Source organism: Lissotriton helveticus, chromosome 10, assembly GCF_964261635.1.
Source record: "Lissotriton helveticus chromosome 10, aLisHel1.1, whole genome shotgun sequence".
In the NCBI taxonomy this organism is placed as follows: Eukaryota; Metazoa; Chordata; class Amphibia; order Caudata; family Salamandridae; genus Lissotriton; species Lissotriton helveticus.
Window position 1 is genome coordinate 1127104898 of NC_136071.1, and position 17558 is coordinate 1127122455.

Here is a 17558-nt window from a genome sequence, read left to right on the forward strand (position 1 = left end):
CTGTTGCTCCCCATAAAAGAATTTTAAAGTGAGGGGAACAACAGACCCGGCTCTTCTTTGTGGGGGAAAGATATGATTTAAGACATTGGGTAATACAGCAGCATGGCAAAAAGTCACTATAACACAATCTCCTTTGAACCTTTTGGGCCGATTCCCAATCCAAGCAACCCTTTTGACAGACTTAATTTCACATGCAAGCTGATGCTTGCCTCCTGGTGCCATTTGCATGTTAGTTGTAAGCCAGTGCAGTGCCTTGCTAGACAAAGATGCTGGTGATTCCATTTGAGTATCCGTTGGCGGAGGCACATTGGCCAACACCAATACCACTGGCGAAGCTTCTTCGATGAATTTAAGGGGATCTAAATCCTGACGTGTTACTGTCGGAATACTTATTGTCAGTGGTATTCCATCTTTTGTCACGGGCTGATTATTAGAATTAGTCCCATTTTGAACTGGGCATTCAGGGAGTATCGGCCCATCCTCTTTCTCTGCCGAACTCCCATCCTTAGACTCAACTGGCTTTCCCATTTGTGACACTAGTATAGATAAATTGTCAACCCCGTCCACAGTCTTTGTCTGAAGAGCACCCATTCTTTTTAATTCCGCATTTAGTTTATCGATCTTAGCAACTAGCGGCTTGATAATGGTTTTGATTTTTGAATCAATGATATCAGCTATTTTCTGCAACAGATCATCCTCATTATAGCTATTATCCTGATCACTTTTTTCAAGAGTATTATTTTCTCCTTCTTCAGTGGATTTTACTTTGTTTTTCCCTGTGGGTGGAGATTTTTTCTTCCTATTTCCTGATCGTAAACCCGACCGTTTTTCCTGCACTCTTCTATGTCTTCTAGCAGGTCGGGCTTCCTGTTCAGGAGATGAAGGATCATCAGGTTTATGTTCCAAGGTCACGTACTCAGAGTCAGAAATGGCTTCTAAATCTGGAGATACTAAATCTACTTCATTATCTAGTATAAGGGTATTCTGCTGGTCCATATTTGGATTAGAGTCGACCATGAGATCTATCAGGTCAGTAGAGACATCCGGAACTATAGTGTTTGACTGGTGGCTACTTTGAGTCGGGCTTAATGGATGTAAATCCGGAGACTGACTTAAGCCCAATGACTGTCTCCTTTTATCATGAATTTTGCTCACAACTTGGACCATATAGTTTTCTATAGTCTTGGTATTCGGTGGGGGCTGTTTTTTGGACATGTTTTTTGGCATGAGGAATTACGTCGTGAGTTTCCCCGGGCAAGAACAGGTGATACAGGCAAACCCCAACGTAACAATACTGTTAAGGCAACTAGAGTCACAAGAGCATTCAAAGAGGAAAATAGCCTGGAGCAGGCAGGAAAAATAAATTAATAATCAAAACAAAAGACTCCACTTTGCAAACATCCGTAGCAGTAGATAATCAATAAACTATAAACTTATTTCTTACTTGGATGCGACCAATAAGGGGGGTGGCCCAGTCCAGTCCCGGCCAGTCTAGGACTGTCTAAGACTGTCCCGCCCTTGTCCCGGGCTTCTCCCGGGTGCGACTCGCGAGGCGAGAGGGGGCGTCTCCCTTTCAGCGCCTCCTGGCGCTCCCTCCGTGTCACGAGCGCGTCGCCCCTGGTGCTGCTGGGGGCTGGAGTTCTATGGTGGTAGCGATTTCCCAACACTGCCGTTTACCTCACGGCTATGCCCGATGGCTCTGCACACTCCTCTCCTGCCGGTATGCCTGTGGGTTGTGGCGCTTGTTTGTCCGCGAGGCTCTCGGCGGCGTCTCCCTTTCAGCGCCTCCTGGCGCTCCCTCCGCGTCACGAGCGCGCCGCCCCTGGTGCTGCTGGGGGCTCGAGTTCTATGGTGGTAGCGATTTCCCAACACTGCCGTTTACCTCACGGCTATGCCCGATGGCTCTGCACACTCCTCTCCTGCCGGTATGCCTGTGGGTTGTGGCGCTTGTTTGTCCGCGAGGCTCTCGGCGGCGTCTCCCTTTCAGCGCCTCCTGGCGCTCCCTCCGCGTCACAAGCGCGTCGCCCCTGGTGCTGCTGGGGGCTGGAGTTCTATGGTGGTAGCGATTTCCCAACACTGCCGTTTACCTCACGGCTATGCCCGATGGCTCTGCACACTCCTCTCCTGCCGGTATGCCTGTGGGTTGTGGCGCTTGTTTGTCTGCGAGGCTCTCGGCGGCGTCTCCCTTTCAGCGCCTCCTGGCGCTCCCTCCGCGTCACGAGCGCGTCGCCCCTGGTGCTGCTGGGGGCTGGAGTTCTATGGTGGTAGCGATTTCCCAACACTGCCGTTTACCTCACGGCTATGCCCGATGGCTCTGCACACTCCTCTCCTGCCGGTATGCCTGTGGGTTGTGGCGCTTGTTTGTCCGCGAGGCTCTCAGCGGCGTCTCCCTTTCAGCGCCTCCTGGCGCTCCCTCCGCGTCACGAGCGCGTCGCCCCTGGTGCTGTTGGGGGCTGGAGTTCTATGGTGGTAGCGATTTCCCAACACTGCCGTTTACCTCACGGCTATGCCCGATGGCTCTGCACACTCCTCTCCTGCCGGTATGCCTGTGGGTTGTGGCGCTTGTTTGTCCGCGAGGCTCTCGGCGGCGTCTCCCTTTCAGCGCCTCCTGGCGCTCCACCCGCGTCACGAGCGCGTCGCCCCTGGTGCTGCTGGGGGCTGGAGTTCTATGGTGGTAGCGATTTCCCAACACTGCCGTTTACCTCACGGCTATGCCCGATGGCTCTGCACACTCCTCTCCTGCCGGTATGCCTGTGGGTTGTGGCGCTTGTTTGTCCGCGAGGCTCTCGGCGGCGTCTCCCTTTCAGCGCCTCCTGGCGCTCCCTCCGCGTCACGAGCGCGTCGCCCCTGGTGCTGCTGGGGGCTGGAGTTCTATGGTGGTAGCGATTTCCCAACACTGCCGTTTACCTCACGGCTATGCCCGATGGCTCTGCACACTCCTCTCCTGCCGGTATGCCTGTGGGTTGTGGCGCTTGTTTGTCCGCGAGGCTCTCGGCGGCGTCTCCCTTTCAGCGCCTCCTGGCGCTCCCTCCGCGTCACGAGCGCGTCGCCCCTGGTGCTGCTGGGGGCTGGAGTTCTATGGTGGTAGCGATTTCCCAACACTGCCGTTTACCTCACGGCTATGCCCGATGGCTCTGCACACTCCTCTCCTGCCGGTATGCCTGTGGGTTGTGGCGCCACACTCTAATTTGCCGCACTCTAATTTGCCGCACTCTAATCCACCTCATTCCAGTCCAAAACAATCATCCCACTCCAATCCAAAACAATCCGCCCCACTCCAATAGAAAGCTGTACACCCAGCGCCGTATCTGGATCTTTGGCCACCCATGGCAGTCCCTGCGTTTGCCATCCCACAGCAGCCACATGTAAGAGTGGGGGGAGCGATGAGTGTGTGATGCCGATTCCTGTGTTTCCTGCCTCGTAACGGCCGCAGGTAAGAGGTGGCTACCCTGGGCGGACCGCCCCCTACACCCCTTTGCTACACCACTGTGTCCGCCCCACTCTAATCTGCCCCACTCCAGTCTACCCACTCCATCCCAGGTAACCCCACTCCAATTCACCACAGTTCACCCCACTCCAATCCACCCACACCAATCTAATCCACCCCAATCCAATCTACCCAACTCTAATCCAATCCACCTCACCACAATAAAACTCGCCATAATAGCCCTAATTCAATCCATCACATTCCCTCCTCAATCCAATCCACCGCACTCCAATCCAGTCCACCACAATACACTGCACTCAAATTTAAAACAATCTGCCCCACACAAATACAAAACAATCTGCCCAACGAAAATACAAAACAATCTGCCCCACTACAAACTTTCCCACTCCAATCAAAAACAATCTGCTCTACTCTGTTCTACCCCACTCCAATACAAAACAATACCCCCACTCCAATCCAGTCCAATTCACCCTAATCCAATCCAGCTCATCCCAATCCAATCCAATTTACCTCAATCCAATCCACCTCACTCCAATCCAATCCACCTCACGCTAATCTAATCCACTCCACCCACACCAATCCAGTCCACCCCACAGCAATCAAATCCACCCTACTCCAATCCACCCCATCCCAATCCCCCTTCAATCCAACCCAATCCACCTCACTCTAATCCACCCCAATCCACCCCACTCTAATCCACCCCACTGCACTCCAATCCACTCCAGTTCACCCAACTCCACACCAGTTCAACCCACTCACTCCAATTCACCCTTCGCCACTCCAATTCATCCACTACACTCCATTTCACCCCACCCGACCCAAATCCAACCTTCCTCACTCCAGTCCAATCCACCTCACCCCAGTCCAATCCACTTCATCCAGTACACCGCACTCCAATCTAACCCGGTCCACTGTAGTCCAATCCAGCCTACTCTACTCCAATCCACCCTGCCCACCCCACTCAACTCCAATCCATCCAGCCCTCCCCACTCCACCCCACTCCAATCCACCCCCTCCAGCCCAGTCCAGTCCAATCAAGCCACTCCACTCTAATTCACTAAACCAAACCAATCGAATCCACCCCAATCCAATCCACTGCACCCCATTTCAATCGAATCCCCCCCAATCCAATCCACTGCACCCCATTTCAATCCACCCCATCCAGTCCATCCACTCCAATCCACCCAATTGAATCTAACCCACCCCAATCTACTCCAGTCCAATCCACCCCAATACCTCAACCTACTCCACCTCATCCTCCGCCAGTCTGCTCTACGCCACTCCACTGCAGTCTGACACTCTCCGTCACGGAACCACTGAACTCAACTCTACAACACTGTACCCCCCCCCACTCTACGACACTCTTCTCCAGCAAATCCAGTCTACAACACTTTACTCCCCACCCCACTTAACTCTAGGACACTCCATGCCACTATCTTTTAGCTATGCTAAACAGCAGCCACACTGGTGTAAAACATGACAAAAGCACATTGCCAATGATATCTCTTGTATAGGCAAGATCTGTTTGCTTTGCCAATGCTTGTTTCTTTTGCATTCAGCACTCCATCAGAGTACATATGTTTGCTAGCTTTCTCCCGCTTGTGCGGCTTTACTCCTCAAATACCACAGCATGCGATGTGTTGCACTCCCTCTGAGCATGTCTATAAAAGCACAGAAACAGCAAGATTTTTGCTGCGATATGGCTGGAAAGAGGACTTTACGTTTTTTTGTCTCCTGTATTCCACAAACCCAAAGTTATGGCACACAAAGGCTTTCAAGGCACTGGAAGATTGGCCCATAAATCAGATTTGTTTGCTTTTTCTCCAGTATTCTATAATCCATTTTTGTCTTTTACTTTTTTAAACAAACATTGGCAAGTCGAACAGCTCAACACTCGAATTATGAAGGCGAGATCTATTAGATTTGTCAATGCTTGTTGGCTGGAGCGGTGGTAATTTTGCAACAGGCAAAAAATCATCTGTCTTTTTCATTCAATTTAACTGATAGGTATCAAAGTTATCATTCTTACTGATTTTACAGAAGAGACCTTCACATTTCCTTTTTTGCTGTTTTAATAAAATAGTATGCTGAAAAAGGTAGACTGTTGATTTGTTTCTTTATTGGGAAGTAGATCTAAAATACATTTTGCTGCTGAGATAGCTTTCAAGGTCCTTTATAAGTCAGGCCCGGAGATCGAATTTGCTGTCTTGCTCGCCTCCTATATGGAGAAAAAAAATAATAATTAAAAAAGATACATATATGGACACATAGGTTTTGAGTCAGTCAGCCCTCATCATCCTTATGTCTTTATAACTGTCATTCACATTTTACTTCTGCCCGCTATAGCATGGGGCACTTGGTCAACCCACCTCAGCCATTTCCTCTCTTGTGCGATGAATGATGGTGTTTTCCCTGATCACCTGCACATCCACCAAAAAGAGAAGTGTGCTTCAGTGCGAGGGATGTTAAGCTAATACTTTACTTGGTCATTGCTATTTTCTTTCTGTTTGTTACTGTTTTTGTTAGTCATCCTTGTGTATTTAAGCTATTTCTCCAGGTTGTGTTAATTCAAACCCCTAGTTCCTTTTCTTTGCAACAATAATAATCATATTTTTCTGTGATATGTATTAATACTAAGGACTTCTATACGTGTCCTTATGAAATATACCTGCAGGGAAGCATGCATACTCTCTGATTAAAATTATATGGCACAATTATATATTTATTCAAATATTATTTTTTCCCCCCACATATGACCTCCACTTCTAGGCGGTGGCATGTTTTTTCAGTCTCACCTGAGATGTCACATGCACTGAGCGGTACAAAAGGGGGTGGTGATGGACGGAGCATCTGAACCAATCAAACACTCACACCCAGTCAACAGATCTGGGTTAAATCCATCACCGTTCTTTATCCCACTCTGCCACCCCAGTTCAGACATATGCAAATCAGTCTGACTCTGTGCCTGAGCACGGAGGCTTGCAAGATATTTTCATGATTAACTTAAAGGGGGCGTAGAACCCACCCATTATTTGCTATTGGTTGGCTTCATTGTCACTTTCATATCCTTGCTTCTTAATTGGTAAGCGTGTACTGGTTTCACTTTCTCTTCCTGTGTTTGTCAGTTCAGACAGCATGGACCAAGTACTGCTTCCTTTAGGTGCTGAGTGTCCTTCCACTGGTCACTCACTTTCAGAGGTACTTATTTTACTTTTATTGTAGCACTCCATAAGAGTGCATGTGTTTTCAGTTCCTCTCACCTGCTGCATGTTGTTGCTTGGCCCTCCTCCCGCTGTCTGTAATTTTGCAACTCCCCCACCCTGCTCCCGCTGTCCTTGTGTTGCTTGCCCCTCCTGCCATCCACCCGCTGTCTGTCCATTTGCTGTCCACTCCTTTCAACACCTCTTACTGTCTGTAGTCTTGGTTTACCTCCTGCCCTGACCCCTTACCACTCTCCTCCACCTGTCCATGGTATTGTTGACGCCTCCTGGTCCTCCTTCTGCTGTGTGTGATTTTGCTGCCCCCTCTTGCCCTTCTCCTGCCATCCCTCGTGTTGCTTTCCCCTGCCACCTTCCTCCCGCCATCCTTCGTGTTGCTTGCCCCTCCTGCCCACCTCCCACTGTGCATCGTTTTTCTGTCCAAGTGTTCACTCCTCCGACTGTCTGTCATCTTGCAGCATCTCCTGTCCTTCTCTCGCTGTCCCTCGTGGTGCCTGCCCCCTCCTGCTGTCCACGCTGGCCCACCTGACACACCATAATAATAAAAGCGCTAAGATGCAGCCAACGCTGGATACGTAATAACGCTGTTTTTCTACCTTCATTAGCGCCAACCTGTTTCTTATCTGAATGTCAGCCCAGTGAGTGATCCGAGAAGACAAAGCTTTTTATTTTCATTTTCTCTGAAAGAGTTCTTTAAGTGTAGCAAAAAGGTTCTGGTTAGCCAGTCCGAGTTATTCCGGGAAAAAGGCCAGTTCTGTGCAGCTTTGGGTACAGTAAAAACTAATTTGCATCTTTAAGTAAGCATTTCTGTTATCCCACTAAGTGCCTGTGGGACTGAGGTGCACAGCTACCTCTCTGGGGAAATCTAATGGATACACAGCCAGCTATGGATCAGGAAACATTATAACACACCTCATAAGTGATAAATATCTACAAAGCAGCAATTATTTAACACCCACTGTTCTTTCCAGCGTGCCTAGCCACTCTGCACTATCACCCCGAGAAATGTACTGCTCTCTGAACCAGGAAAGGCTGACATGGGATTTGAACCTGAGACTGTTAGGTTACATGTTCACCTCAGCAGCAGAGTTAATATTCCTCTAGGCTTTTGTACCAGCTGAGTTATAACTTCAGAAACCCTGGTAGCTTAAAGTGTTTCTGATCCTAGGTTAATGATATCTTCCTGCATCTGGCTTCATTGAATCGCTCAGTGCCTAACGAGCAAGTATTATGAAAGCTACTAGGTTCTGGGACTTCTGACAACAGCAACTGGTGCAGATATCTGGCCGTCACTTCATTTTAGTGGTATTTATTGTGACAGTTTTTGAAACCATTCACAATATTTATATTCATTGTAAAAAAGCATTGCTAAAGCCAAAAGGTCCTGGCTAAGTAAGAGCTATTGGCTTTGTCAATGTGTTGTTTAGCCAGGTTTTACAGCAGCATGGCTGAAATTAAAGAATAAAACAGCGATCTGACGCGGTTCGAGTGGACCACGTCATAGTGCATTTTTATTTTCTTTACTTTCAGCCATGCTGCATAGCAACCGCACTGCTGTAGTGCATGGCTAAAACACATTGATTAAGCCAATAGCTCTCACATATGCAAGACCTATTGTTCATCCATGTTGTGCATGCAAAATGCAAAGACCTTCAGCTGAGAACTTGTGCTGGAAATTATGCACTGGATTCCGAGAACCATGATTGACTGCACTGTTCTCAATACTGAAATGCATCTCTTTAAAGTGACTGACCTCGAGGGTTTGAACCCAGCGCAGGAGGTTAGAAGTGTGTAAGAGGGGTCTAAACAGCAAGTATTCTGGAAGCAAACATTCTAGTTCCACACATACGTCGTTTACTCTCTCATACTTTAATTCTTCTTACCCATTCTGAAATGTAAACCTTTTGTATTTACCACTGCATGATTTTGGCCTAATGCATCCCTGGACATGGTTCACCTTTAATGTTTGAGGTTAAAAATTGTGTGATTTCTAATGCTGCAGTGGTGTACCACTTGTTTTTTTTAATACAAACGAATCTGTTAGGATTTATTTTACTCAATGTTTGGGTCAGTAAAGAGTCATAATGAATTTTGTGATATGCAACAGAAAATTGGTAAGTTTTGGCAGAAATGCCATGTGAGAATTTCCCTGTGGTAAGATTACACTGTTTTAACTTTAAAACTTTTTTATTGAAAACTAAACTTATTTGCGTTCCAGTGTACACTCCCACAGCAAAATTCAAGTTTAATGAATTGAATAAAATAAAGCATCTGCTTTAGATCTGACACTCAATTTGCTTTTCCTATTATCTTTTAGAACAGTTAGCCAGGCAAAGCCCAGCCCATCCACAACCACAGCCCCTTCCTACAAAATGCACGCCTTCCATGGACCCATACATTTTTGCAAACAGTACCTCAATTCCTTTTAAGCCAAGGTGACTACAGTACAATCCAGCATCTCAACATTTTAGATAAAAAAAGACTACTTTTTACTTACAATCATGAGTGCAAATGTAATAACCTTCATTCTTGTCCATCTGTGAATAACTAAATAAGATTTCTGTACTTCGTAAAGGCAGCATATCGCCTATTTAAGTTATAAGTGATGTCTTACATTGCAATTACATGATATAACATGCTATGAATTCTAAGGCCAGTTTAAAAGCAAGTATACAGTATATTTTATTAGTGTGCTCTCATGCCAATTAGGCAATACAAACAAAAGACCATCAATAATAAAAACAAGTAAGTGGTGGCAAAAAGAGAGCCAATGGACTAAGGCTATCTCTTGCCTGCGGACTGGCAACCTAAAGGGCTTGTTTGGGCGTATCTCTAATTGTATACTGGGGCTTGTCACACATATTAAAGTAGTGGTGTCAATACCGGAAGAAACCTGGGTTAGCTACATCTCAGATCTCTATAAAATTAATGAAGGCGATGAGGTTCCCACCGGTATCACAAAACAAATGATGGAATGCACACCAGTCAACCAGTTCCCCCTGGTATGCCACAGGCAAGCCCGCAGGCTAAGGGACAGGTTGCAAGTATCCCACTTCCTACTACTTCTGATATTGAAGTGATGATCAAAAGTTTGAAAAGCTCCAGTGCGCAAGTGTCAGACGGTATTCCCACTGATATCATTAAACTCAATCCTCTCCTCTGGGCACAGACCTTGACTCCACTGTTTGGTGAAATAATTGGGTGACAAAATTTGCTAGAAACGTGAAAAGAGAGTATAAGGGTACCCCTGTTTAAAAAGGGTGACCGGGCACAGCCATCTAATTATCGTATGATTACCCTGCTGGATATTACGAGTAAAGGTTTAACAAGGCATCTGTTAGGCATTTTGTACGATTGAATGAGTGCAGCTACAATTTTACCCCTGCCCCAAATGGGTTTTTGGAAAGAGTACTCGACCACGGATGCCTATGTGATTTTAAAGCAGCTGAGGAAGAATTATGCCTAAACTGATACGTGAATTTAAACAACGGCTTAAGCTCTCTAAGGTAAAAAAACTAATTTAAACCCGAGAAATTGCTAATAAATAGCTATTTATTCATTCAATTTAAAGCAATTTTATTTACAAGAGTTTTTCAATTTTTACACAAATACTACACCATTATTCTATATACAAAGACTCATTCAACTGGTCAGACATATCACACTCATTCAATCTCAGACATCCATATGTACACAAAAATACAAAATTACTGAAAATTACCAAGAAAAACTTAGTGGTAGGGAAGAAAAGGGAACAAAAGGGGGAGACAAAGGTTGCTCAAAAGATAAACGCTTGTGATATATCATACATATATATATATACACTTGGAAATTAATCACAGTCAACTTGATTGTTGAAACACATTGTATATACATAAATTAAAGCATTCAAATTTATCAATTTTTGAATTTGATGGGAGCAACACTTTGTACAGAGGCCTACGCGTTTCGAGTCCCAGACGGTATCTAATGGGGGACTCTCGTCAGGGCCAAAGGAAAAATCTGGAAAAAAGGAAAATATCTCTAAGTCAGAGAAATCACTCAAGACAATTCAAAGAACCTGAGAGAAACCACCTTTTCCTCGAACAGCTTACCCTACTGGTCTGTGGGGCCACTTGAAAGGTGTAGAAAAATGTGTCATATAGAAGCGCAGCTGATGGCGTTCTGCAAGGGGGGGTCTCGTGGTCACACTGGAAGGCAAGGGGGTCGAATATTAACCTCAAGTGTTCACACGGGGCGGCAATCAAATAGGAGGACATAGTGCAATGGCTCGCTCTTACCTCGCTTAGCCCGAGGGGGCCCCGGGGGTCCGGGAGAGGATTATAATCCACCTTTTAGTTTAGAAAGGGGATGGAAGTACGGGGTCCGTGGGAATCGCCTGGGAAAAGAAACGAAGGATATGTCATGGAATCACACGATACCATGCTCACAGTGTTCAAACCGACATGGTCCGCTACTAGGTTGTGTAACCCAAGATACAAGGTGGCAAAAATTACCTGTGAGAGGACTAATCCTGGTCCCAATTAATGTGCACGACCGGCGCTTTTGGTGGATTCCGGTTATTATTTGGTAGACTCCTGCAAGGGAGTACGGAGTGTTAAAGAAGAATTGGATTGTAAAGATTCGAGAATTGTGACGAAATGACAAAGCAAACCCACCTAATGACTGGACTTTCCTCGTCTCCCGTTTTGGCGTCGAACGAGCGCTATTCCTTCGCGCATGCGCCCGTCCTATCCGGATAGCCTGCTGAAATAGAAGCATGCGCACGGGAAACTATTCTCTCGCGCATGCGCACTGACATCGGGCCCTTCGGTGCTATTCACCGATGTATTGGTGGAGGAGCCCCGCCTAAATACAAACGTGGTGGCTCCGTTTATTGGGGAATTTTGACATCAGGACGATTTTGAGGGAGAACAGCGAGTTTATGTGGCCACGCATTCTAATGCAAGAACCCTAATACGACACACCACGATGACAGACCTTGTGGAATCTCCCATTTCTGTAGAACACAGAGCAGGGGGTGCAGGTGGACACGGCGGACAATATTAGAGCTTGTAAATTTCAGAAAGCTCATTTAGCCCAGTGACTGCCGTGTTAAATTTAACAATAAGGAGTGCTTTCCTTTTGGAGAGCCTGGCATCCCAGTCGCCTCCTCGTGGGTCACGATCCACCTTTGAAATGATGGTCCATCTTAGGTCCTTTATATGGTGGGACATTCTATTCCAGTGGTTGACCAGTGGTGCTGTCTCCACACGATTTTTGAGTCGGGATTTGTGTTGGGAGATTCTTTGTCGGGCCTCTTGATTGGTTTTACCAATATACAAGAGTCCGCAAGGGCACATGACTCCATACACAACATATTTGGATTTACAATTGCTATGCGTCTCATGTTTCCACGAAACCCCTCTGTGTTGGAACAGGGAGCCCTCTATCGTAGAATCACAGCACACGCAGGTACCACATTTGTGGTGCCCTGTGATGGGATTTAAACCCATCATTTGTCTGATAGTGGGAGGCACTTGTTTGGGGGTGGCTGCTCTTACTACGACGTTAGCTATGCTCCTATCTTTTCAAGGTTTTTTACAAGGTGCCAGTTTTGATTTATCACTTTCTTTAGCTGATTCGCATTGGGACAGAATGTCGTGATGCACACTTGACGTTTCAATTGTGGTTTTATAAAACCACAATTGAAACGTCAAGTGTGCGTCACGACATTCTGTCCCAATGCGAATCAGCTAAAGAAAGTGATAAATCAAAACTGGCACCTTGTAAAAAACCTTGAAGAATGCCTGAACCAACCTCCTCTTTTTGCTTTCAAAAAAGATAGGAGCATAGCTAACGTCGTAGTAAGAGCAGCCACCCCCAAACAAGTGCCTCCCACTATCAGACAAATGATGGGTTTAAATCCCATCACAGGGCACCACAAATGTGGTACCTGCGTGTGCTGTGATTCTACGATAGAGGGCTCCCTGTTCCAACACAGAGGGGTTTCGTGGAAACATGAGACGCATAGCAATTGTAAATCCAAATATGTTGTGTATGGAGTCATGTGCCCTTGCGGACTCTTGTATATTGGTAAAACCAATCAAGAGGCCCGACAAAGAATCTCCCAACACAAATCCCGACTCAAAAATCGTGTGGAGACAGCACCACTGGTCAACCACTGGAATAGAATGTCCCACCATATAAAGGACCTAAGATGGACCATCATTTCAAAGGTGGAGCGTGACCCACGAGGAGGCGACTGGGATGCCAGGCTCTCCAAAAGGGAAGCACTCCTTATTGTTAAATTTAACACGGCAGTCACTGGGCTAAATGAGCTTTCTGAAATTTACAAGCTCTAATATTGTCCGCCGTGTCCACCTGCACCCCCTGCTCTGTGTTCTACAGAAATGGGAGATTCCACAAGGTCTGTCATCGTGGTGTGTCGTATTAGGGTTCTTGCATTAGAATGCGTGGCCACATAAACTCGCTGTTCTCCCTCAAAATCGTCCTGATGTCAAAATTCCCCAATAAACGGAGCCACCACGTTTGTATTTAGGCGGGGCTCCTCCACCAATACATCGGTGAATAGCACCGAAGGGCCCGATGTCAGTGCGCATGCGCGAGAGAATAGTTTCCCGTGCGCATGCTTCTATTTCAGCAGGCTATCCGGATAGGACGGGCGCATGCGCGAAGGAATAGCGCTCGTTCGACGCCAAAACGGGAGACGAGGAAAGTCCAGTCATTAGGTGGGTTTGCTTTGTCATTTCGTCACAATTCTCGAATCTTTACAATCCAATTCTTCTTTAACACTCCGTACTCCCTTGCAGGAGTCTACCAAATAATAACCGGAATCCACCAAAAGCGCCGGTCGTGCACATTAATTGGGACCAGGATTAGTCCTCTCACAGGTAATTTTTGCCACCTTGTATCTTGGGTTACACAACCTAGTAGCGGACCATGTCGGGTTTGAACACTGTGAGCATGGTATCGTGTGATTCCATGACATATCCTTCGTTTCTTTTCCCAGGCGATTCCCACGGACCCCGTACTTCCATCCCCTTTCTAAACTAAAAGGTGGATTATAATTCTCTCCCGGACCCCCGGGGCCCCCTCGGGCTAAGCGAGGTAAGAGCGAGCCATTGCACTATGTCCTCCTATTTGATTGCCGCCCCGTGTGAACACTTGAGGTTAATATTCGACCCCCTTGCCTTCCAGTGTGACCACGAGACCCCCCCTTGCAGAACGCCATCAGCTGCGCTTCTATATGACACATTTTTCTACACCTTTCAAGTGGCCCCACAGACCAGTAGGGTAAGCTGTCCGAGGAAAAGGTGGTTTCTCTCAGGTTCTTTGAATTGTCTTGAGTGATTTCTCTGACTTAGAGATATTTTCCTTTTTTCCAGATTTTTCCTTTGGCCCTGACGAGAGTCCCCCATTAGATACCGTCTGGGACTCGAAACGCGTAGGCCTCTGTACAAAGTGTTGCTCCCATCAAATTCAAAAATTGATAAATTTGAATGCTTTAATTTATGTATATACAATGTGTTTCAACAATCAAGTTGACTGTGATTAATTTCCAAGTGTATATATATATGTATGATATATCACAAGCGTTTATCTTTTGAGCAACCTTTGTCTCCCCCTTTTGTTCCCTTTTCTTCCCTACCACTAAGTTTTTCTTGGTAATTTTCAGTAATTTTGTATTTTTGTGTACATATGGATGTCTGAGATTGAATGAGTGTGATATGTCTGACCAGTTGAATGAGTCTTTGTATATAGAATAATGGTGTAGTATTTGTGTAAAAATTGAAAAACTCTTGTAAAAAAAATTGCTTTAAATTGAATGAATAAATAGCTATTTATTAGCAATTTCTCGGGTTTAAATTAGTTTTTTTACCTTAGAGAGCTTAAGCCGTTGTTTAAATTCACGTATCAGTTTAGGCACGTTCTTTTGTTTTTGGTAATAGGTGCTCAGCCTAACTGTTCAGAGCCAACTCTTTGTCGTTCATACGAGGAAGAATTATGCCCTCTTACGGTATGTATCCTATATGGAATTGTCTGCCGCATTTGACACCGTAAACAGATCCATTTTATGGAAAAAGATGGCCAGATGGAAGTGTCCCGTGAAGCTCCAATTGCACAAGGACTCTTGGACCAGAGTAGAACGTGGGAGAGATGGGACCCTGTCCAAAAAGATCAGTTTATCCAATGATTTGATACTGGGGTGTATTTTGGCCCTGTTCCTGTTCTCAATTTATATAGCAGATGCTTTGGAGGGTTTAAGGCAGGTCAGTGCTTCCCTCCTAAGCTGGGGACGGACCTCATAGTTGCATTGTTTTATGTGGACAACACCGTGCTATTACATCTTACACCGGTGAGGTTGCAGCTGCAATGTTTTTTTCTAAAAGTAGGAGGCTCCCCCTAAGATTCAGATGGTGGCTGAGTGGTGTCCAAATGGGGGTGGTTAAGGAATACAGATATCTTGGTATGTTATTTAGCCATAGCCTCGACGTCTGGGGTCCTGTCTCGCCGCATAAATCAAGGGTCAAGGCAATTGCAGGCTCACTCCATAGATGAGAATCAGCTTTGGGACATAAGTAGAAGTGCTGCGAGAGGCAAATAATGCGAAAATAGTCTCCTTGTTACTCTGTGGGTATAAGGTTCTGTTACAAAAAGATGTCGAGCGCTTGCAAATTATTGAAACAACCACCTGAAAAAAATGGTTGTGGTTACTCACAGGCTCAGTGAGTAGTGCGCTGAGACCAGCCGTGGTCCGTGCAGGTAACAGCGGTGGGGCCGGATTTCGAGGGACGATGCAGAAGGGAAATTAATTATTTATTTAATTTTCCATCTGCATCGTCCCTCGAAATCCCCCCTCACCCAGCCCCACCGCTGTTACCTGCACGGACCGCGGCTGGCTGAGACTGTAGTTGGGCCTCACCAACATTGTTTTTAAATGCAGAAAGAGGTTGCTCAATTATTGGCAGGCTTGTTGAAATTGGAAGAAGACTCGATGAGGTATCTTATATTACTTCACCTGCAAGGAAAAGCCAAGGGATAAAGGGGTAATAACCTACAGGTTATTGAAGCGTCCCTGAATCTGCCTACCTGGTATTCTCCCTGAGACATGTCGGTGCTTCAACAGAAATTAGCATTAAAATGCTTAATTAAAGAGCACTCACTCTATAGTGATTCAATTGACGTGAGTAAGAGAGGCAGTTTGCAGCACCTAGTGGAAGCTGATTATTGTGTTTTAAGTCAACCTTATTTGAGGGACATCAAGAGTAGATCTTTGAGGAGATACGCTCTGAAGGTTAGGTCTGGCCAGCTTCCCGTCTTCATTAAATGGGTAGGATCCAAGTTTGGGGAGGGGGGGGACTTTTCTTTTTGTAATCTCGACATATTATCATTCTCGCATCTTATTGTTTTTTGTGCCTCTTTTACAAACATTAAGGCAAAGCTTATTATGGGCAGTTTTTAGACAGCTGCAGGTCTGTCGTATAAGCAACTTAATGTATATGTGAATATAATGTGCACTGTAATAAAAAGGCGATCTGGTGGGCTTTGGAACATTTTCTGTCCATGGAAGCCGGAGAGCTTCCCTGCACCTTTTCTGAATATATGACGCTATTTTCACGATAGTGTTAATTAGGGGTTTTAGCTATTTTTACTCTGTTTTTATTGCTCCTTTTATTCTAAAGAGTTTGTATTTTTATGTGGTTTCACTTTTTTGTCGGTGTTGGACCATCGGAAATCTGCAGACAATTCTCCCCTGTATGATTTTTCTTTTTTATGTGTTAAGCATGAAATTTAACGCATTCTTGTTCAGTTTGTGATATTGCAGAACCCGTTTTGTCAAGTCATCATTTTTTTTGCTGCTTTCATTGACCAGTATCTATGTTGTTTTTATATGTTCAGGATTGGGGTGGACTGTGCTGCAAAATTTGTTGGATGCCCAAAATAGGGTGAGAGCTTGATATTGTATCAATTTTAGCATGTTTTATGGGTATCTGTATTGTATTTATTTTGACACGTGTATGTGTGCATGCCTTTCTGATTGTCGCTCCGGCTAATATCCTCTGAATCGGAGGAATCCAGTTGTATGTGCCTATTCTTGTTGATATAATGAATTTTCTGAAATTATTGCTTCTTGTTTTTATTATTGATGTTCTTTTGAGATGTGTGATATTTATTCTCTTATTGATGGTGTGTCTCTGATTCCATACTTCTGCAATCAGTAGATTCTTGCCATTAAAGTGTCCTAGAGAGACCCTATATGATTTTGACACGCCTTTTGCGGTCTCGTATCCCAAGGATCACAACTCTCAGGGTATCAAAGAAAGTGTAGCTCAATGTGTTCTTTATTTGGCTATGGATATGTAGATCACACTATAAAAAAAAGAATTTTTCTATACCCGACACTGCCAGCTCACTACTGGTACCATTAATATAATATTGTGGCTAGCAAACATGACACATTCCAGCTTGCCATGCAGGCATTGAGTTCAGTGGGAGTATAGGGGAATTGTACACTCTTGCCACCTTCCAAGTTTCATTTCTAAATGTGATACAAATGGTGCATTTTAAGCAAAATATTTTTGCTTATTCGCGAGTGAATAATAATAACTTTTTTGAGTACCAGTGCTAGCCACATCAGTTTTGCCTTTTTTTAGTGTTTTGTTACTTATTACCCAATTTAATGGCAGACATTTTGTGGACGAAAGGATAAAACGCTGAGTCAGCTCTTTCAGGAATCCAATTTGTGTCATGAAGGCCACTTGGGTGTTGGCAAGGTATGTTAAACTTCCTCAGAAGTATGGCCAACGTCTGTTGGCTTTTTTATAAGGGAAGTTCCAGATTGTTTCTATTGCAATATATGAATAACGTTTCCCAAGAAATCTTACTGT

At 45.3% G+C, this 17558-nt stretch overlaps 1 protein-coding gene across 13 annotated transcripts in view; it reads left to right on the forward strand.

Annotated features, from left to right (window-relative positions):
• Window positions 1-17558, forward strand: part of TCAIM (T cell activation inhibitor, mitochondrial) — a 566063-nt gene that overhangs the window by 131409 nt on the left and 417096 nt on the right. For 2 of the 13 annotated variants that reach the window (XM_078663913.1, XM_078663920.1), the window contains exon 3: window positions 16570-16616. The exons of the other annotated variants lie outside the window; for them this stretch is intronic. The gene's annotated coding sequence lies outside the window, so the exon portion shown is untranslated. The remainder of the gene's footprint in view (window positions 1-16569; window positions 16617-17558) is intronic. 13 annotated transcript variants of the gene reach the window in all.